We start from the raw sequence: 22,065 nt of genomic DNA, 5'->3' as shown, positions 1-22,065 counted from the left end.
ATATACCAGTTCTACAACACATTTTCTGTACACTGTATGTGTGTTCAGACCCCCCCCCCCGTCTAGTCTCCGTCCATCACCATTTATTCTTCCCCCACCCCTCCATTTACCTCCTCCACTTTCCCCACCCTCTTCCCCTCCTCTGCTCCTCTGAGGCAATCACCACATTGTTGTCTGTGTCCATGGGCTTTTTCTCCTTTATTTGCCCCTTGTTTGCTCCATACCCCTTCACCCATCCCCCCAACAGCTGTCAGCCATCTATGAGTCTGTCTCTATAACCTGTATAATTTTGTTAACCAGTGTCACCCCAATAAGTTGGGGAAAACAAATAGATTCATAGATAAGAGAACAGACTGATGAGAGTCAGAGGGGTAGTGAGGGCTGGGTGAAGAAGGTGAAGGAATTAAGAAGCACAGATCAGGCCTGATCAGGCTGTGGCACAGTGGATAGAGAGCACTGGACTGGGATGCAGAGGACCCAGATTCACAACCCTGAGGTCACCAGCTTGAGCGTGGCTCATCTAGTTTGAACAAGGCTCACCAGCTTGAGCCCAAGGTCACTAGCTTGAGCAAGGCGTCACTCGTCTGCTGTAGCCCCCCTGGCAAAGCACATGTGAGAAAGCAATCAAAGAACAACTGAGGTGCCACAACAAAGAATTGATGCTTCTCATCTCTCTCCCTTCCTGTCTGTCTGTCCCTATCTGTCCCTCTCTCTGTCTCTATCACACACAAAAAAGAAGCGCAGATCGAAAGTTACAAAACAGTCACAGGAACAGTCACAGGGATGTAAGGTACAGCATAGGGGGTAGAGTCAATAATACTGTCATAATGACGTATGGGGCCAGGTAAGTCCTAGGAATATCAGGGGACCACTTTTAAAGTATATGATTGTCTAACCACTGTACTGTACACCTGAAACTAATACAAAGTAATTCTGTCAACTGTAATTGAAAAATAAAAGAAAAAAAATGTGGGTTTTTTTGTATTTTTCTGAAGTTGGAAGTGGGGAGACAGACAGACTCCCACGTGCGCTCGACTGGGATCCACCCAGCATGCCCACCAGGGGGCGATGTTCTGCCCATCTGGGGCATTGCTCTGTTGCAACCAGAGCCATTCTAGCACCTGAGGCAGAGGCCATAGAGCCATCCCCAGCGCCTGGGCCAACTTTGCTCCAATGGAGCCTTGGCTGCGGGAAGGGAAGAGAGAGACAGAGAGGAAGGAGAGGGGGAGGGGTGGAGAAGCAGATGGGCGCTTCTCCTGTGTGCTCTGGCCAGGAATCGAACCTGGGATTCCTGCACGCCAGACTGACACTCTATCACTGAGCCAACTGGCCAGGGCCTTAAAAGTAAAGTGGTTTTTTTTTTGTATTTTTCTGAAGCTGGAAATGGGGAGGCAGTCAGACAGACTCCTGCATGCGCCCAACCGGGATCCACCCAGCACACCCACCAGGGGGTGATGCTCTGCCCATCCGGGGCCGTCGCTCTGTCGCGACCAGAGCCACTCTAGCACCTGGGGCAGAGGCCAAGGAGCCATCCCCAGCGCCCGGGCCATCTTTTGCTCCAATGGAGCCTCGGCTGCGGGAGGGGAAGAGAGAGACAGAGAGGAAGGAGAGGGGGAGGGGTGGAGAAGCAGATGGGCGCTTCTCCTGTGTGCCCTGGCCGGGAATCAAACCCGGGACTTCCGCACACCAGGCCGACTCTCCACCACTGAGCCAACCGGCCAGGGCCAAGAAAAATTTTAAAGAGTGTTAAGTCAGGGACAGAGTTGGAGGAGGGTCAGCTAAAAGCAGAGCTGGTTAAACTGGCCCCAAGAGTTTCTCCCAAGTTGATGGTATTATAATAAAAAGTACGTGCAAATGAAGTTGGCAGTAATTGATACAAACCAACATGTGACAAAGCCAACTCTACCTTGGAAAATTCTACAGAGAAGTTCAGGGAGATTTGTGTAGTGGGTAAAGTATAAATTCAGAATATTTTATTAATACATTGTAAATAAAAGGGATTATATTGAGCTTGCTTCCTGGAAAAATTTCTAAGTAATGTAGTCAAATTGTATTTCCTCTTTTATTGTGTGTAAATGAACTAGAGATGTGCAGAAAAAAATATATACACCAAAATGTTAACACTGTGATGGAATGTGTGGTGATTTTTGCTTTCTACTCTGTACCTCTGAACTGTATGTAAAATCTTCACAAGTGTGGTAAAGCACTTAAGAAGATAGTTGTTTCTCCCTGGGAAATAAAAGGTCCTAAGCAGCTCTGGTCACTATCTGGGGAGGGGCAGTGGTCTAGCCACTACACGAACTGACAGAGTGGGGTGAGCTGACTCAGGCTGACGCACTCCTAAGTAATCTGTAGGAATCATGAGCTTCTGCGGTTCATTCATGTCCACGCTGTGGCAGGCTTCGTCCTGAAAACTACAGAGAACAGAAAACGACATGGCTCCTGCCCTCAGAGTTCATAGGAAGTTAGAAGGGCTTGTAGGAGGAGAAGTCAGTAAATAAATGATTGCACACACTACAGGGCTGAAAGCATGGGATTCTCATAAGGAGACGTACCCAGAAGGTGCTGCAGGAGTTCTGAGAAGATAAAGGGTCCCTCCAGGATACGAGACAACCACATGAACAGGTGACATCTGAGCTGAGCTTTGAGGGGCCGGTCAGATATGAACAAGTAAAGGATACAGGTAAGAGTCAGAAGCCCTTCTCCAAGGAATGGAAAGAGCATGTGAAGAGACAGGGGAACTAGAGATGCATAGGATGGCCAGAATGCAGCTCTGTGACCTGGAGATATTTATGCAAATCATTTGTTCTTAGAGTGTCAAGAACTCTTCCTGTACCATCCACTCCTTCATGAGCCAGGAATAATGGAGATGAGAGAGGTCCCTAAGACAGGAGAACGGATTACTGAAACAAAGAGACCGTACCCCCAGCCTCCTAGTTAGCCACAAGGAACTGGAAAGATGTGACAAACCTGTTGGAGTTATCATTGTTGCTAGAAATCTAAACAATTCGAGGCTGCCAGTGGATACAGCAATCCAACAGGAAAAGCAGGGGCTGAAAGGCAGCATGAACTCCAGCATGCCTATTGCAAGGTAGCCGGTCTGCACAAGAAACATCAGCAGCATTTCACTGAGGCACCCCAATTCTCCTCTGGACCCCATTTAATCTATTCTCCACCTAACAAAGCAGGAAGTGTAGAGAGAATTCAGGAGGTCCTTGAACTTAACTGGAAAAAAATAATCTTGATTTTTCACTAACCTTTAACTGAAATTTAGCAATTTCTCTCATTAAAAATGCAGGCAGTGGTCCAAGGTAATATTATAGTACTTGTGACCTCACACCAATAGAAATCCCAAATACTGTAATTTCTTTTTTTTAAAATTTTTTATTTATTCATTTTAGAGAGCAGAGGGAGAGACAGAGAGAGAGAGGAGAGACAAAGAGAGAGAAGGGGGGAGGAGCTGGAAGCATCAACTCCCATATGTTGGAAGCCCAGGGTTTCGAACCGGCGACCTCAGCATTTCCAGGTCGACTGTAATTTCTTATGAAAGAGTTGTTCTAGCTCTGTCAAAATAGCATGTCTGCTCTTTGTCACTCTGACATCAGAGCAGTCAGACACCTACTGTTAGGTCTTATTCAATGAGTGAACAAGGATAAACATATATGGATGGCTAAATCATATATTGGTTCTAGTAGTTTGATAACTCTGTAATTCCATACAATTAGATTTATATCCTGGATATGGTGTTGTATAAGACAGACAAAAATTCCTGCCTTCCTGGAGAATTATGCATATTTGAGTGGGGAAATGACTCTTTCATTCTCATCGTGCATACTGGACTCTGTGCTATTTCTTAATTACACCAAGTGGGGCATATTTATGCCTCAGGGCCTTTGCACAGGCTGATCTCTGTGCCAGGGTTGCTCTATCCCCGGGTGATTATAGGACTCACTTCCTCATTTCCTTCAGGTATTTACTGAAAGGTTATCTTCTGAAGGAGGCCTTCCTTGGTTAATCTATATAAAATATTCCCCCCAAGAAAATCTCTATCCCCCTTCCTTGCTTTACTTTCTCCCCTTAGCATTCATCAATTCCTAAAATACATTTAGAGACATACTTTATTTCTTTCTCTTATTTATAATTTGTTTTCCCCATTCAAATAAGACCTCTGTGAAGGCAGGAATTTTTGTATGTCTTATGCAATACCATATCCTCAGTGCCTAGCACCTCATCTGAACATAGTATGTTCCTAAAAATTATTTGGTGGATGAGTTAATGGATTAATTAGTTGGTTGACAGTTGTTGGGGTTGAGGTTAGGGTTAGAGACAGCCACTGACTGCTTCCATTCCATGTCAATGCTTTTTTCTTTTTTCTTTTTTTTATGTCAAATTTTAATAACTGTCTGACCACTGCATTACTGGGAGAGGAAAAAAAATCACAGCAAATGTGCTTTTAAAATTATGGTCACCACAGAAGAATGGTAGCTTATTTATCAGCCACTATAGCAGGGAGATACAAATTTTCCTTAATAAAAAGAGTTTTCACCAAAGCCAAGATAGATAGTGGATCAAGCTCTATCATAAAACAAATACAAAAACTAAATGGAAAAATCGGCATGTGGCATAAAACCAATAACAGTGCTAACCCAGACTGCATAGAAGTGATGACGGTTGATAAGATCACCCCCGCTTCCTCCGGGCCGATGATGAGCGGAATGGACAGGCTACACACACACGAGTAAACACAGATAATAAATCACTGTGTGGGCACTGCTCGACTTATCCTGCTTCTGCAAAAAATGTACACTTACCCACTTGAAGGCACTGCTGCTTACATATTAAAATAGCATCTTCCATCCCGAGTCACTCAACTGACAGAGCGCCCAGCAGGCTGAGCCCAGACCACCTGCCCACCCAATGGCTGTACCCAGTCTGGGACCGGAAGAAGCTGGCAGGAGAAACCTCCAGGGACACCCTTAGCATTCACTGTTCCACCAAGACAACATTGCAACAGGGAGGGATAACTACCCAAAGGAAATTAGGGAGCTTCAGAGAAAGGAAACAGATATGTGGCCAAAAATCCCATTCAACTTTCCCAGAGTGTTCTCCATCATTGATCTTAAAATATAGCCGGGTTGTTCAGTGGACACAGCGTCATCCCACAAGCTGAGATTGAGGTCACGGGTTCAATCTCTAGTCAGGGCACATAGGAGAAACAATCAATGAGAGTACATCTAAATGGAAGATCTAAGTAGAACAATGAGTTGATGCTTCTCTCTCTCTCTCTGTCTCTCCCTTCCCCTCTTGCTCTTAAAATAAATAAAAATATATATTTAGAGAATACAAAGAATCTAGAATATAGAGAATGTAGAAGATTAAGGAACTTAAGGACTCAAGGAGCAGGAAAAATTAACTACTTAGGTGACAGAGGCCCCTTTCCAGTACCTCCAAATCACACTCGTAGACAAGCTGGTTATGACGTCTTGCCCCACATCTCACTAATGCCCCTTCCCTCTCCACGGGAAGCCAGAGGGACTTTTCTAAACTACAACTAAGAATATGTCAATACCCTGCATAAACCCTCAGTGTCACCCTACAGTCTTCACGATAGAGTCCACACTACTCAGGTTTTGAACAAGAACATCCCACCCGCCTCTCTGGCCTTGGCATTCTCCAACCTACTCAGACCCCTCTGCCCAGCCCATCAAATTGTTATCATCCTCAACCTTATGGTGCACTCTCATTTCCAAACCTCATTGAAGCTGTTCCCTCTGTACCATTTTTCCCAGTTAATTCCAGTATTAGTGTCAAGAAATCAGCCCAGATGTCACCTCCAGGACACATGCTCATGCACACACATCTAATGCTAATAGACCCTTTTTCTTTGACTTGCAAAACCCCAGTTCTTAGCAATGTCACTGATTGACAGTGCTATCAGTGTCTGGTACACAGCAGACAGGAGGGAGATGACTGGTGGAAATATTACCAGATGAACATTCTGCTTAAGGGTAAAAGACTAGGGTTTTCCTGCTCAAAATAGAGTGGAGAAGGCTGCTTGGGGTGCCTTCTCATCACACAGCCTTTCCTAAGGGCTCCAAAATGTTGGGATGAGCTTGCCTGACCAAACTACAGTTTCTCTGTACCCCATCTAAGCACCTGACACATTATGACATTTCTAAAGGACTGAAGAAAAGCATTTATTACTGCTAGAAGCAACAGAGCGCTGTTGCAAGTCATAACTCTTCAGCATAATTTCAACAAAACTCTCAGAGAGCCAAGTGCCTTTTGCTGTAGCAAGTTGCCACAGTGACTATTTCGTGGGTGGAAAAAAAAAAGTTTTACTAAACTTTTTAAAAGATCAAATAAATACAATGGTTTATATAGCATCTAATCTACTTTCCACTATTTGGAAAGTAGAGAGTCAATCTTTGTATGCTTCACAAACATCCCATCCTGCTTGGGGAAGTCAATGCTAGAAGGGTTTTTTAATACTCTGCCCAGAACCAATTGTTATGACTAATTCCATACTTCATCAACATGAAAAAAATTACAAAATGATGAGATAGCCCCAGGCAGTGCAAGTGAAAAAGATTTAAATATGACTTTTAAAAATTAATTCTTACACCTCTCCTTTCTCTAGTCCATTTCCTTAATGCACTCACTTTTGCCTAAGTTTCCAAGTTTTCTATGCAAAAAAACAAGGTGGGCTAGAGCTGGAAGGGAGCAAAGGGGACCTTCTGAAGACCACTGGTGTCCCCAGCGAGCCCAGCAGTGACAGCTGACAGCTCAGGACCCACCCAGGAGAAGCAGGTTTCCCTCCTGAGACACGAAAAAGGAAGTCCTCACTCCACCGGAAAGAGAACCGCATGCAGGAAATAAACTGGGCATACCCGGAGTGAACCGTGGCTTTCTTTATCTGATATTCACATCCTCAGTTCCCCTGTCTGTGAGTGTCCTACTCTGAGTTGAGCAAGAGAAATTCAAAACAGTTTCACACCGGACCAATTTGGTGACTTCTGAAGATGCTCAAAATAGAATGGTTTGGGGGTGATTGCCATTGTTCGTTATGTAAATTCAGAAAAAAATATACAAAGTACTTTTTTCTGGAAGAGGTCATCTGGTTCTTTTATTTGAAATCATAGAAGTAGTACATTAAGTTGTTAAAGTTCAAACTCAGATGATATTAGATGAAAAGAGGCCGAAACACACAGCATAAGAAAACTTGTCTGTGGATTAATTCTATACCAATCATTCTCAAAATGTGATCAGGGGACTCCAGGGGTTCCTAAGACCCTTTAAGTGGTCCATGAGAGCAAACTATTATTTATAATAAACTGTTATTATTTTCCTGTTTCAGTCTCATTGTCTCACAAGTGTCCAGAAGTGCTTCCCAGACGGTTTCACAATGTGTGAGAACACAGACTAAAGGAAGCAGCAAATTTAAGAATATCACTCTTACATTAAACCAGACAATAAATACATTTATAAAAATGTAAAACAGGACCTAAAAATAACACAACTGAAAACTGGAGGCAGACAACACCAAGCCTAGACTCAACCAACTCTACAAATAAAAAAAATTTTAAAAAGAAAATGAGAAGACAAAGGAGTGCAATCCAAATGAAACCACAAGAGACACCTTCGAGAGATGAACTGAGTGATATGAAAATAATCAAACTTCCAGATGCGGAGTTCAAAATAATGATTGTAAGAATGCTTAGGGATCTTAGAACAACAATGGAGGGACAGTTTGAAAACCTAAACAAAGAAATAGCAAGTATAAAATAGAATCAGTTGGAGACAACAAATACAATATCAGAAATAAAGACCACAATGGAAGGAATTAAAAACAGGATAGATAGAGTAGAGGATTGAATCAGCGAGTTAGAGGACAACTGGAATGAAGGCATGAAAGCAGAGAAGAAAAGAGAAAAAAGACTCAAAAAGTCAGAGGAAACTCTTAGAGAGCTCTGTGACAACATGAAGAGAAATAACATCCGCATCATAGGGGTTCCTGAAGAAGAAGAAAAAGAACAAGGGATAGAGACTTTGTTCAATCATATCATAGCTGAAAACTTCCCTAAATTAATGCAAGAGAAACTCTCACAAATCCAAGAAGCACAGAGGACTCCATTAAAGAGAAACCCAAAGAAACCTACACCAAGACATATCATAATTAAAATACCAAAGCTAAGCGATAAAGAGAAAATATTAAAAGCTGCAAGAGAAAAAAAAGTTATCACCTACAAAGGAGCCCCCATAAGGATGACATCTGACTTCTCAACAGAAACACTTGAGGCCAGAAGGGAATGGCAAGAAATATTCAAAGTAATGCAGAACAAGAACCTACAACCAAGACTACTTTATCCAGCAAGGCTATCGTTTAAAATCGAAGGAGAAATAAAAAGCTTCCCAGACAAAAAACAACTCAAGGAATTCATTACAACCAAACCAATGCTGCAGGAAATATTAAGGGGCTTGGTGTAAACAGATAAAGTGGGAAAAGAATACAGAAAAAAAAAAAAGGAATACACCTTTAAAGAAGAAAATGGCAATAAACAACTACATATCAATAATAACCTTAAATGTAAATGGATCAAATGATCCAATCAAAAGACATAGGGTAGCTGCGTGGATAAGAAAACAGGACCCATACATATGTTGTCTACAAGAGACACACCTTAGAACAAAAGACACACACAGATTGAAGGTAAAAGGATGGAAAAAAAGTTTCATGCAAACGAAAATGAAAAAAAAGCTGGGGTAGCAATACTTATATCAGACAAATTGGACTTTAAAACAAAGGATATAGTAAGAGATAAAGAAGGCCACTACATAATGATAAAGGGAGTAATCCAACAGGAAGATATAATTATTATAAATATCTATGCACCTAATATAGGAGCACCCAAATATATAAAACAGACTTTGATGGATTTAAAGGGTGAGATCAACAGCAATACTATAATAGTAGGGGATTTCAATACCCCACTAACATCACTAGATAGATCCTCAAGAAAGAAAATTAACAAAGAAACAGCAGACTTATTGGAAACACTAGATCAACTCGATTTAATAGATATCTTCAGAACCTTACACCCTAAAGCAGCAGAATATACATTCTTTTCAAGTGCTCATGGTACATTATCTAGGATAGACCACATGTTAGGGTACAAAAGTGCTCTCAACAAATTTAAGAAGACTGAAATCATATCAAGCACTTTCTCCGATCACAACAGCATGAAACTAGAAATGAATCACAGCAGAAAAGCTCAAAAATACTCAAACACATGGAAACTAAATAGCAGGGTATTAAATAATGAATGGATTAAGAATGAGATCAAAGGAGAAATAGAAAAATTCCTAGAAACGAATGACAATGAGCGTACAACAACTCAAAATTTATGGGACACAGCGAAAGCAGTGCTGAGAGGGAAGTTCATAGCACTACAGGCACACTTTCAGAAGCTAGAAAAAGCTCAAATAAACAACTTAACCCTGCATCTAAAAGAATTAGAAAAAGAACAGCAAGTAAAGCCCAAATGTAGTAGAAGGAAGGAAATAATAAAGATCAGAGCAGAAATAAATGACATAGAGGCTAAAGAAACAATACAGAGGATCAATGAAACTAGGAGCTGGTTCTTTGAAAAGGTAAATAAGATTGATGAACCTTTAACTAGACTCACCAAGAAAAAGAGAGAGAGGACTCAAATAAATAAAATTAGAAATGAGAGAGGAGAAATAACAACTGACACAACAGAAATACAAAATATTGTAAGAAAATACTATGAAGAACTGTATGCCAAAAAACTAGACAACCTAGATGAAATGGACAAATTCCTTGAAACATACAATCTTCCAAAAATCAATCTGGAAGAATCAGAAAACCTAAACAGACCGATTACACCAAATGAGATCGAAACAGTTATCAAAAAACTCCCAACAAAGAAAAGTCCGGGGCCCGATGGCTTCACAACGGAATTCTACCAAATATTCAAAGAAGAACTAACTCCTATCCTTCTCAAACTATTTCAAAAAATTCAAGAGGAAGGAAAACTTCCAAGCTCCTTTTATGAGGTGAGCATAATTCTGGTTCCAAAACCAGGCAAAGACAACACAAAGAAAGAAAATTATAGGCCAATATCTCTGATGAATAGAGATGCTAAAATCCTCAACAAAATATTAGCAAACCGGATCCAACAATATATGGAAAAAATCATACACCATGATCAAGTGGGATTTATTCTGGGGAGGCAAGGCTGGTACAATATTCATAAATCAATCAATGTGATTCATCACATAAACAAAAAGAAGGAGAAAAACCATATGATAACTTCAATAGATGCAGAAAAAGCATTTGATAAAATCCAGCACCCATTCATGATCAAAACTCTCAGCAAAGTGGGAATACAGGGAACATACCTCAACATGATAAAAGCCATCTATGAGAAACCCACAGCCAACATCATACTCAATGGGAAAAATTAAAAGCAATACCCTTAAGATCAGGAACAAGGCAGGGGTGCCCCCCTTTCACCACTCTTATTTAACATAGTCCTAGAAGTCCTAGCCACAGCAATCAGACAAGAAGAAGAAATAAAAGGCATTCAAGTTGGAAAAGAAGAAGTAAAACCATCATTATTTGCAGATGATATGATATTGTATATAGAAAACCCTAAAGTCTCAGTCAAAAAACTACTGGACCTGATATATAAATTCAGCAAAGTGGCAGGATATAAAATCAATACTCAGAAATCAGAAGCATTTTTATACACCAACAATGAACAGTCAGAAAGAGAAATTAAGGAAACAGTCCCCTTCACAATTACAACCAAAAAAATAAAGTACCTAGGAGTAAACTTAACCAAGGAAACTAAAGACTTGTGCTCGGAAAATTACAAAACATTGATAAAAGAAATCAAGGAAGATACAAACAAGTGGAAGCATATACCGTGCTCATGGTTAGGAAGAATAAACATCATTAAAATGTCTATATTACCCAAAGCAATTTATAAATTCAATGCAATACCAATTAAAATACCAATGACATACTTCAAAGATATAGAACACATATTCCAAAAATTTATATGGAACCAAAAAAGGACAAGAATAGCCTCAGCAATCTTAAAAAAGAAGAATAAAGTGGGAGGTATCACACTTCCTGATATCAAGTTATACTACAAGGCCATTGTACTCAAAACAGCCTGGTACTGGCATAAGAGCAGGCATATAGACCAATGGAACAAAACAGAGAACCCAGAAATAAACCCACAGTTCTATGGACAACTGATATTTGACAAAGGAGGTAAGGAAATACAACGGAGTAAAGACGGCCTCTTTAACAAATGGTGTTGGGAAAATTGGACAGCTACCTGCAAAAAAATGAAACTAGATCACCAGCTTACACCACTCACAAAAATAAACTCAAAATGGATAAAAGACTTGAATGTAGGCCGTGAAACCATAAGCATCTTAGAAGAAAACATAGACAGTAAGCTCTCGGACATCTCTCGGAGCAATATATTTGCTGATTTATCTCCACGGGGAAGTGAAATAAAAGACAGGATAAACAAATGGGACTATATCAAACTAAAAAGCTTTTGCACAGCTAAAGACAACAAGAACAGAATAAAAAGACAAACTACACAATGGGAGAACATATTTGACAATACGTCTGATAAAGGGTTAATAACCAAAATTTATAAAGAACTTGTAAAACTCAACACCAGGAAGACAAACAACCCAATCCAAAAATGGGCAAAAGAGATGAATAGACACTTCTCCAAAGAGGACATACAGATGGCCAATAGGCATATGAAAAAATGCTCAACATCACTAATCATTAGAGAAATGCAAATTAAAACCACAATGAGATATCACCTCATGCCAGTCAGAATGGTGCTTATCAACAAAACAACACAGAATAAGTGCTGGTGAGGATGTGGAGAAAAGGGAACCCTCCTGCACTGCTGGTGGGAATGCAGACTGGTGCAGCCTCTGTGGAAAACAGTATGGAGATTCCTCAAAAAACTGAAAATCGAACTGCCTTTTGACCCAGCTATCCCACTTTTAGGAATATACCCCAAGGACACCATAGAACGGCTCGAAAAGGAGAAATGCACCCGCATGTTTGTGGCAGCATTGTTCACAATAGCGAAGATCTGGAAACAGCCCAAGTGTCCGTCAGAGGAAGAGTGGATTAAAAAGCTTTGGTACATATATACTATGGAATACTACTCAGCCATAAGAAATGATGACATCGGATCATTTACAATAACATGGATGGACCTTGACAACATTATACGGAGTGAAATAAGTAAATCAGAAAAAAAACTAAGATGAATCCATACATAGAAGGGACATAAAAATGAGACTCAGAGACATGAACAAGAATGTGATGGCAACAGGGGCGGGGGGTTGGGGGAGGGGGGATGGGGTGAAGAAGGAGAGAGGGGTTAGGGGAGGGGAGGGGCACAAAGAAAACCAGATAGAAGGTGACAGAAGACAATTTAACTTTGTGGGAGGGGTATACAAAAAAAAAGAAAAAAAAAGAAAGAGAAAAAATAATAAAAATAAAAAAATAAAAATGTTAAACAATGCCACTCTTAAAATAGTTTTGCTTTGAAAACGCTAATTATTTTCTATCAAAAGGTGCTGTTTATGTTAACATGTAATGAGACTATTACTTTAAATGACCTAATGATTAAATACATTCAAATGTCTCTATTTTTATTTCTAAATCAAATACTGACAGATATAACCCACGCTAACAAAAGCTTTTGGGCATTCTCAATCATTTGTAAGCATGTAAAGGTCCTGAGACTGAAATATTTGAGAATGCCACTTTATAACATTAGAATCTCAATTTTTTGGGGTTTTTTTTCAATTTTTTTATTGTGGTAAAAATCCATATGACATCAAATTGATCATCTTAAGCATGTTTAAGTGCACAATTTAGTGGTATTAAATGCATTTATACTGCTGGGCAATAGTCACCACCATCCATCTCCAGAACTCTTTCCATTTTGTACAACTGAAACCCTACGCCTACCATGGCCCCTCTCTGTGGTCCGTCTACTCTGTCCAGGCAGCTGGCAGCCACACTGAGAGCACTGTCCTGTCCAGAGTGTGCGTTTGGGCGGAGGGGCAAGTAGAGCAGGGCCCGGTCCTGGGAGAAAGAACTCCATCTTCTCCGCAGTCCTGGAGTCTCACTCACTCCAAACCATCTAACCTCCCACTCCTCATGTCCTGACCGCATTTGAGGGGCAGTGTGCTACCCAAACTCCATGCCTAATCATGCTTAAGTGGGGTTATTTCCAAGTTGCCAACACAGATGAAGGGTTGTAAAACAGGGCTGGTTAGTGTGCTCTTAACTGTCGATGTGGGTGAAAGAAGTGACTGCTGGAAAGAAACTAAAAGCAATCCCATCTGCAGTGAGGGCCATGTCATGTAACTGCCCCTGCGCTTTGTACCACAAGGCCCCGTGGAGAGCTGGGAAGCCAAGTGAGGCACAGCTGCACACGGTATGTGGGAGCAGCTGGGAGACCAGGGCTCCGCGCTCACCACCACAGACAGGCACCTTGCGCACATTCGGGTTCTAACCAGATCGGGAAGTCTGGGAAAACTGCTTACAGGTAAAGTTTTCAAGGCATCATATGAACGTTCATGAGATTCCTTTTTTGCATATTCAGAGAGGCGAAACTGTAGGATTTTTGATTTAAGAAGATGATGAGAAGATACAGGGTCATTGATACCTTTTCAGACTTTGTGAAGAATAGATAGATAGATAGATAGATTATAAATAGATAGATGATACATAGATACATAGATATATAGATAGTGTTGGGCAGATAAGTTTGTAAACTGTAATTTTATGCTCACTTTATTAAATATGGCGCTGCCCACGTGGATGGCCGTTGCCTAGGTGATAATATTATTACCTTCCTGTTTGGGAAGGGGCTTGGTTATGCTAATGTGCACTGGACTTTCGCACCAAAAAGTTTTAAAAGGAGGAGTTAGGAGGCCATTTTGAAGAGGAGGAGACCACGTTGTCCCAGAGGAACGAGGCCACATGGTTGGAGGAGAGGAAGCAGTCAAGATGGCCGAGTGCTGAAGGAGAATCCAGTTTGTGCAGAAAGGAGAAGAGAGATGGGGAAACAGAAGGTAGACTGGTGAGCCTTTGATTCTAGAAAAACTTGATGTGTCAGAAGCTTTGTGAGTGCTGAATGAGGGTGTTTTGGAGCCCAGTGTGTTTGTGTTTACTCACTTACCAAGTGCGAGCTAGGAATAAAGGTAATGGCCCACCAGTTCTTGGCTCTGTTGATTCATTATGATGTGTCCGGATTATAGTGCAAACCTGTACTGGCCAGGCAGCTATGATGGTGGCTGCATCTGCTGGCCCTACAGATTGATACACAGATAGATATATAAGTAGATAGACAGATAGATACAGACAAACAGACAGGATACTGCCACATAATGAGACTTTAATTTATACAGCTAGCCGCTGGGAGACCAACTTCCCCAAGAAGGCTTAACCCTGAAACATCTTGGGGCTAAATCTTGGCCAGGCAATGTCTTATCACCTAGGGGAGGGCAGATGGCAGTGTTATGTCAGTGACCTCAAGGGGGAACTACATTAGAAAACTGGGATCTAACAGAGCCACAAGAAAAGCACTGCCCAGAGGTATGATTTATTGACCTCAAAGACAAAAATGCTAAAACAGACCTGATGGAACCCAAGCATCTCTTCTCAGCCCACATCTACACACCAGTCATTAACCACAGAGTTCTCTCATCTCTTTGATCCCCTAAGTTAGGCAATTCTCCACTGAGTCACGACAGTTGGCTCCTAGCCATGCCCACGCTCTCCGCCAGCCTGCGGCACCCCAAACCTGGGAGATCCTTACCCCTCCTTACCACCAGCCTTCTCACTGGTCTTTCTATGTAAGTCAGTCTGCAAGCAGTGTATTCAAGTGCTTTGAATGTCACCACAAATGTTCCAATGTATCCACTCAAAGTTCTCCTAATTCAATTTATGAAAGGGATCCAAATTAACACAAATAAATGACATTATTGAGGCAAAATATTGGTAGAAAGAAGTCTATCTTATTTTAAATCATAAAAGCACCAGGCTGTAGGGGGAAAGAAAACAAAACTGGAAAGGACAAGTGATAAGGTCAAGTTTACCCAGAAATTTTGGAGACAGTCAGGGCTAGAATTCAAATTTCTTTTTTTTTTTTTTAATTTTATTTTTTTTATTTTCTGAAGCTGGAAACGGGGAGAGACAGTCAGACAGACTCCCGCATGTGCCCAGGATCCACCCGGCACGCCCACCAGGGGCGATGCTCTGCCCACCAGGGGCAATGCTCTGCCTCTCCGGGGAGTCGCTCTGACACGACCAGAGCCACTCTAGTGCCTGGGGCAGAGGCCAAGGAGCCATCCCCAGCGCCCGGGCCATCTTTGCTCCAATGGAGCCTTGGCTGCGGGAGGGGAAGAGAGAGACAGAGAGGAAGGGGGGGGGGGTGGAGAAGCAAATGGGCGCTTCTCCTATGTGCCCTGGCGGGGAATCAAACCCGGGTCCCCCGTATGCCAGGCCGACGCTCTACCGCTGAGCCAACCGGCCAGGGCTAGGATTCAAATTTCTAATCTTCTAGAAGCACTAGTGCCATTTAACTCACACACAGAGATGTGTATGCGTTGACCTATTGAGGAGCTGGACCCAACTCCCTAACCTCGGCAAGGCCCCCTTCTACACAGACACTCACATATACACACACTCTCCCTCGCCCGCACTCTCTCTCTCTGTTCCCCTTCCTAACCAACCTGCTCCATGAGCCCTCACACTGCTTCCGCTCCCGGTCCCCCCTGGCTTTTGGTGCCACCTCCCCAGCACACCTCTTAACCAGGGTAAAGGCCATTCTTTTTTTTTTACTTAAGTTCTCCTAGCTCGGTTTTTTTCTTTTCTTTTCTTTTCTTTTTTTTTTTTTAGATTTTATTTACTTATTTTTTAGAAAGAGAGAAGAGAGAAAGCGGGAGGAACAGGAAGCATCAACTCCCATATATCCCCCAGGCAAGCCTGGGGATTTGAACCAGCGACCTCAGCGTTCCAGGTGGATGCTTTTATCCACTAGTGTCACCACTGGTCAGGCCCAAGAGCCATTCTTGAATTTCTCTAATCTCTTCCTTACTGCCTCCCCTGATGATTCTCTAGAAATACAAACTGGATCCTGGAAGTCCATTTATTCCTTCATACAACCTGCAGGATAGACTCTTAAGACCCTGAACTCGGCCTGAAGAGCCCAGCGTGACCCAGGTTCTTGACCTGCTCCCAACATCCCTGCCCTGCCCCCCGCCCACCAGGTTCTCTCGGAGTCCCTCCAAGGAGGCTCAGGCTTAGCCCTGCCTTGAAACCCTCAACCTCCTGCCTCAGCCTGGAATGCTCTTCCTCAGAAAGCTCTTCCCAGCTTCCCATCTAAACTAGTGATCCCCCTCCCTGTTATCCTCCCCCAGGAAGTTCTTCGGAGCACTGGCCACTACTGAAATGTTTGCATGGATTTGTTTACTGTCTCACGCCTTACCCCCTCCAGCCCATCCCCGCCTTACCCCCTCCAGCCCATCCCCGTATATCTGTTTCCTTTAGCACTGCATTGCCAGCCCCTAAGCATACAGTCTTAACCCTGGGTACTACTCAAATACTTGTTAAATGAATGCTTGTACATATTTGCATATGTAAAGTGGTTTTATAAATACATGTGACTACACAAGGCAATCATGAATCAACATCTGTAAGCATCTGCTCTATGCTCAGCCAAGGAGCTGCAGGAGGCTTCATTCACTGGGGACTTCAGCAAGCACACAAATGCCACTGTTGTCAACATTTACTGCTTCTCTGTGACATTATTGGCTGAAAGCAGATCTTAGGCCTTTATCGTCCAACACTGGTGTAATTAAAGACAATTTTATAGGGTATGTACTCCAAGCAAACCATCGTACACAGCTCTGCAGGACTCCAAAGAGAGTGATACCTTTTGCCCACAAAATAAAATACCATACCCTCATCTAATACATAGCTTAACAAGAGTTTCATTTCATAAGGGGTAGGTGTGTGTTTGTTGCAATGTTGCAAAAGGTGATCTGGAGAAAGAATAATGGTTAAAATTCCTCTAAATCAGCTTCTACACTTTATTGCACATTCCAAACATTATTACTGTGTTCGTCATAATTGGGATTCATCCATGTTTCACATACCAGGTCCCTGAATGCAAAAATAAAACAGCAAAAACCACTTTCTTCTCCTCTCCTGCCCACCATGACACACCCCTGCTAGCCAACACTGGTAACCAAAAGCAAGCTTCAGGATGATGTTCAAACTCAGCTACCACCAGAGACCCTCCAAATCTCAATATCTTCCTGTGAAGCAGAGAAATAATCGACTTGGAATCCAAAAACATCTGTCCATGGCCAAGTCCACGCTCACTTTGCCTTAGTTTTTCCATCTGGAAGATGAGCCTCCTAACCTCCCCCCTGCCTGCCCCTTATCACCCTCCATTACTATGAGAACTGAAATTAGATAATCCTGCGAACATTCCTGCAAATTGCAACAGGCTATACAAATGTGACACAGTCACTGTGATTTTCATTAGGACTCAAACATTTAGCATCTTACAGTGTCCTGTTCTGGGCTTGTTAATCTTGAGTCTCCAGATCCTCTGTACGTTCAAGTTCGGAGATTGCGTGTGCCCCTGTGGCAGCTGCACTGGGCACATGGCCCCACACAGCAAATTCTTGTGAGTTGGAACATGCTTGGTTTTTTTACAGATTTGACTCAGAGTGCAAAGAGTTCTGTGATTTTTCTGGGTTTCTCCTTGATAATAAACACGTTTTCTGGAATAGCCATGTTTGCTTACCCCATGATCTTCCTGATCTGCCTTCTATTTTCCCAACCAGCCAGGCAGAGTTCCTTTGGAAAGAAGACTGATTTGGCAAAAGCAAAAAGAACTTTTTTTTAGTATAGTTTTCAAGGTTCCTTTTAGAATGAGACAAAGGCCAAAAAGTCAATTGGTAACTGCAAGCCACTTCTACCTGTCACCATTGAACCACCCAGTCTGAATCCTACTAAGCACAGGGCACAGAGTTGGGGCTGTAGGGATAAGCAAGGAAGATGGAACCTCACAGTGGCTCTGCAGCCAGATGGCCAGGGGTTAGGATCCTGGTTTCATATTGTTCTAGTTGCATGGCTTTACACAGATTATTCAGTTTGTCTCTTTTGTCACATCTAAAGTAGGGTCATAATAGAGCCCACCTGCTAAGGTTGTCTTCTAGCTGAAATGAGTTAATACATGGAGAGCTTTTAGCACAGTGCCTAGAACAGGACAACAAGAAATATTAGGCATCTAGATTCTTGTGGCTAAACAGACTGAGACTCAGAGACACAAAATGACTTATATCAAGTCAAGGAGCCATAAAAGGGTTGGAATCAGAGCTGGAACCCACATCTGTAGTCTCAGTCTATTCTCTACCACATCTTCTTGTGGAATTTCATACAGTGCCACTCTGGAGGATTCAGCTTCCTGGTATCTGACAAACAAGGGCAATAAACACTTTCACCTAGGAGAGCTGGCCTCACATGCTTGAGACCTCAGCCCCAGCCCTGTCCTGCTGGTCTACTATCTGACTCAGAATGTGCCTAGAAGGGCTTCATCTAGTGCTGGCTCCCGCAGAAATATTGCGACAAGGAACAACAGCTTCACTTCCTCATAGGGTTGTTCTGAGGATTAAATGAGATAATGCCTGAAAGAGTGCTGAGCAGATTAGCTGGCATACACTACGCGGTCAATAAATGTTACCCCCTAAAGAAAGGAAGAGGAAAACCCTGCGGTGCCTGCACTCTCAAAGCTGACACACACCGCAACACCAAATGCCAGAGCCAGTGTGGACAGAGACCTCTGGTAGAACAGAGGGAGACGGAGTCTGGGAAGGACGATGGGGAAGGGTAAAATTCACTGCAGACAGAGGAGCTGTCTGGAGTCCCCACTCTTTCCTTCCTTTCTAAAAAAAAATGATGAAGAATAAGAGAAGGAGGAGGAGGAGGAAGAGGAGGAGTGGAGGAAGAAGAAGAGGAAGAAGAAGGGGAAGAAGGAGAAGGAGAAGAAGAGGAAGAAGAAGGGGAAGGAGAAGAAGGAGAAGAGGAAGAAGACATACATGGTGCTTTGCTGGCATACCCAAGCATCAGAGCATTCAGGTTTTAATATTTTATTATTTCAGAACAGAACAAAGATCGCTTCCAACCTCCCAATTTGCTCTCATACACTTGCTCAGCAAAAGTTTAGCTTTGCTACAGTCTTAAATGGGTTTATTCAGGCTGATTTTCCAGATAGTCATGGCGCAGACATGAGTGAGTTAAACCAGACCCCACAAGCCTCCTTGGAATATTCACAACATGCTTCGGACTCAGAATCCTTATGCACTTCGGTAATTGGCTTCTCCCCTCCACTCCAACGTGGACAATTCCTAGTTCTGATTTTAACGTTAGAACAGGAGAAGGAAGAAGTCTGGGGAAAGCTTTTTTTTAAAAAAAGAACAGGACTAGACTGGGCACAGCAACGTCATCTTACAGCTGTGTGTCGCCAGAGCAGAGCCCAGACCTGGCAGGGCGGCTACTTGTAGAGGCACACTGAAGAATCAGGGTCCCCCAGGAGTTCACAACCCAGGCGAGGAGTGACACCTACACGACATTCCCAGATCAACCGCCGAACCGTGCCGTCCTGTCAGCCTGAAATAAGTGGGGAGGAAACAGTTCTAGGGTATCCGCTTTGAGCAAAGGGTCAGGTGCTTAGGGAAATATATACCTGCTTCCTGTTTACCTGGGCAGGTATTTGCAAGTAGTCTGAAAGGGTGGGGGTGGGGTGCAGCCAGGGGTAACTTACACAGTTCTAAATGATTGGGTATGCAAACCACTTAAGCAAATACCTGAAAAGGGGCCAAGTACGTTTTTGTTCTCGTTTTCCTTAGCTGTCCCACTCCTCAGAAGGTAGAATAAAATGCAAAAAGAAGAGTCAGGTGACCCCACAATTCAACTCTCTGTGAGGACAGGGAACGCCCTCGCAGCTCTCCAGCACTCCTCCCAGCGGCGTTCACACTCGGCATCAACCAGCACCCGGCCCTCAGTGACCCTGGCCGTGGAGGGAGTCTCTGCGGTCTTCCACCTCTTCCACAGACCGCCTGAGTTTGCATACCGGCTCAGTCTCCCCAGCCCAGGTCGGGGAGAAGCCAGGGGTGCAAAAGGGGCTCCTTTCCCGAAAGAACGGAAAAAAGCAGGGAGCGAGGGGTGAGGGTGCACCGAAGCTTCCCCGCAATGCGAAAGGCGCCAGCCCGGCCCGCTGCGGCCCCTGCCCGGTCCGGCTCGCTCGCCAGCCCATTCATCCGAGAGGCCGGGCAGCCACCGAGGAGCGCGGGAAAGGAAGTTTCCGACCTGGGGCATCCACTCCCCCAGACGCGCAGTCAGTGGGCAACTCCACACTGAGCGTGCTGGCAGCCCCAGGGCGCAGCGCTGCACCCAGACCAGGGTGCGTCCCCTGCCACTATCACGGGGCGCCTCGCACAGCTGCAGGGCGAAGGCGAGGAGAGGAATGACAGGGAGGAAGGCGGAGCAGGAGGCCGTGAAGCACTTACGTTCACCAGGAGAGCGCCTCCTCTCGAGGAAGAGCAGGAATGGCTTCGCGGCTAAAGAAACGCCCCAGGGATGTCCCTAGGCGAAGCGACGCCTTTCCCCGGCTCCAGCGTCCTGCCTCGTCTGTCCTCCAACTCACGCCAACACACCCCACGCCCAAGAGCTGGTCCCGGGTTTCTCCCGCGGCTTTCGGAGGGACCCGGGCGCTAGCGCAACAGGAGGGTGCCTAGGGCTCCAGCGACGGGCTCTGCGGACCCGAGAACCGGAGCACCCAGCGGGATGATAAGTCCCCTGCGGACGCAGATCTCCGGGGTCGAGCATCGAAGATCTGGGCCACCGGGGTCTGGGGGGTGCTGGGGCAGCAAACGGTGGGGAAAGTTGCGGGGTCTCAGAGCCAAGTCTCTGGAGCGCACGAAGAGGTGGGACGCAAGTAGGTACCTGCAGGAGCCCGGCGCCTCTGCCTCGCTCGGCTCTGCAATGCTGCCCGCGCGCCGCAGGGATCAGGCCTCGCCGAGCTGCCCAGCAGCCGCCGCAGCGGTCGCGAGGTGAGGCGGGTGGCCCGCCACTGTCCGTCTGTCCGTCCCACCCTGCAGGAGGACCGCGCGGGCGGGGCGGAGCAGGGCGGGGCTGGCCACGCGGTCGCCGCCCTGTGGATCCCAGCTTTGCCCGCCACCTATCTTCGGCGGCAGCCAGCAGTCCCCAGCCGCGGGTGTGTGCTCTGCCGCGGACGCCGGCTGCGGGAGCTGGCCCGTACCACCAGCGGGCCGAGGGCCGGACAGAGAGCGAGGCGGCCCTGCCGGTTAGCGTCCTCGCCCAGACAGACCCAAGTGCACAGTCACCCCTGGAGCTACGTGCTCTGTCGGGGAGGGAGCAGGAGCGCGCTCCGCACACCCACCTGCGCGCCCTCCGGGCTGGGAGCAGCGCGACCCCTGGGAGACAGGCCACTCCGCCGAGGCCCCAGGAGCTCTGGCAACCGCCTCTCAGAAGTCGCCGTCCCGCCCTGTGGCAGGGTGGCTCAGTGGACAAATCCTCGGGCACACGGAGGTCGCGGGTTGATCTCCGGTCAGGCACGTATGAGAAGCGATCAATGAGAGCGCAACTAAATAGAACAACTAAGTGCGAAGAGTTGATGCTTCTCTCTCTCACTTTCTCCCTCCCTCTCCTTCAAATCAGGGAGGGGGGAGTCGTGGCTCAAGCAACGCTGCAAATCTGCCAGAATTTCTGTAGGAAGTCTCTAGGTTCCAATTTGTTTCAAAACAAAGTGCGAAGAAGGAAACAGCCCCGTGTCCCGCCCGTGGACCACCAGCCCCACCGCCTGAAGAATCCCGAGAGCAGAGCCAGAGTATTTCCCACTCTCTGTCCCTCGACTTACCAAGTCAGCAGAGGCACCCGAC

The 22,065-nt window shown here is 44.7% G+C and overlaps 1 protein-coding gene across 4 annotated transcripts in view; it reads right to left on the bottom strand.

Moving 5' to 3' along the window:
* The window catches only part of KCNS3 (potassium voltage-gated channel modifier subfamily S member 3), a 40,458-nt gene extending 18,905 nt beyond the window's left edge, over nucleotides 1-21,553 (bottom strand). The window contains exons 1-2 of one of the 4 annotated variants that reach the window (XM_066237063.1): nucleotides 20,674-21,553; nucleotides 19,972-20,223 (exon numbers count right to left, since the gene is read on the bottom strand). The gene's annotated coding sequence lies outside the window, so the exon portion shown is untranslated. Of the gene's footprint in view, nucleotides 1-19,971; nucleotides 20,338-20,673 lie in introns of those variants that run through there. The other 3 variants (XM_066237062.1, XM_066237061.1, XM_066237064.1) reach the window with 3 other exon arrangements.
* Nucleotides 21,554-22,065: the final 512 nt, after the last annotated feature.

The sequence above is a fragment of the Saccopteryx bilineata genome, chromosome 6, assembly GCF_036850765.1.
Source record: "Saccopteryx bilineata isolate mSacBil1 chromosome 6, mSacBil1_pri_phased_curated, whole genome shotgun sequence".
Classification (NCBI taxonomy): Eukaryota; Metazoa; Chordata; class Mammalia; order Chiroptera; family Emballonuridae; genus Saccopteryx; species Saccopteryx bilineata.
This window is presented reverse-complemented; position numbering and strand designations above follow the sequence as displayed.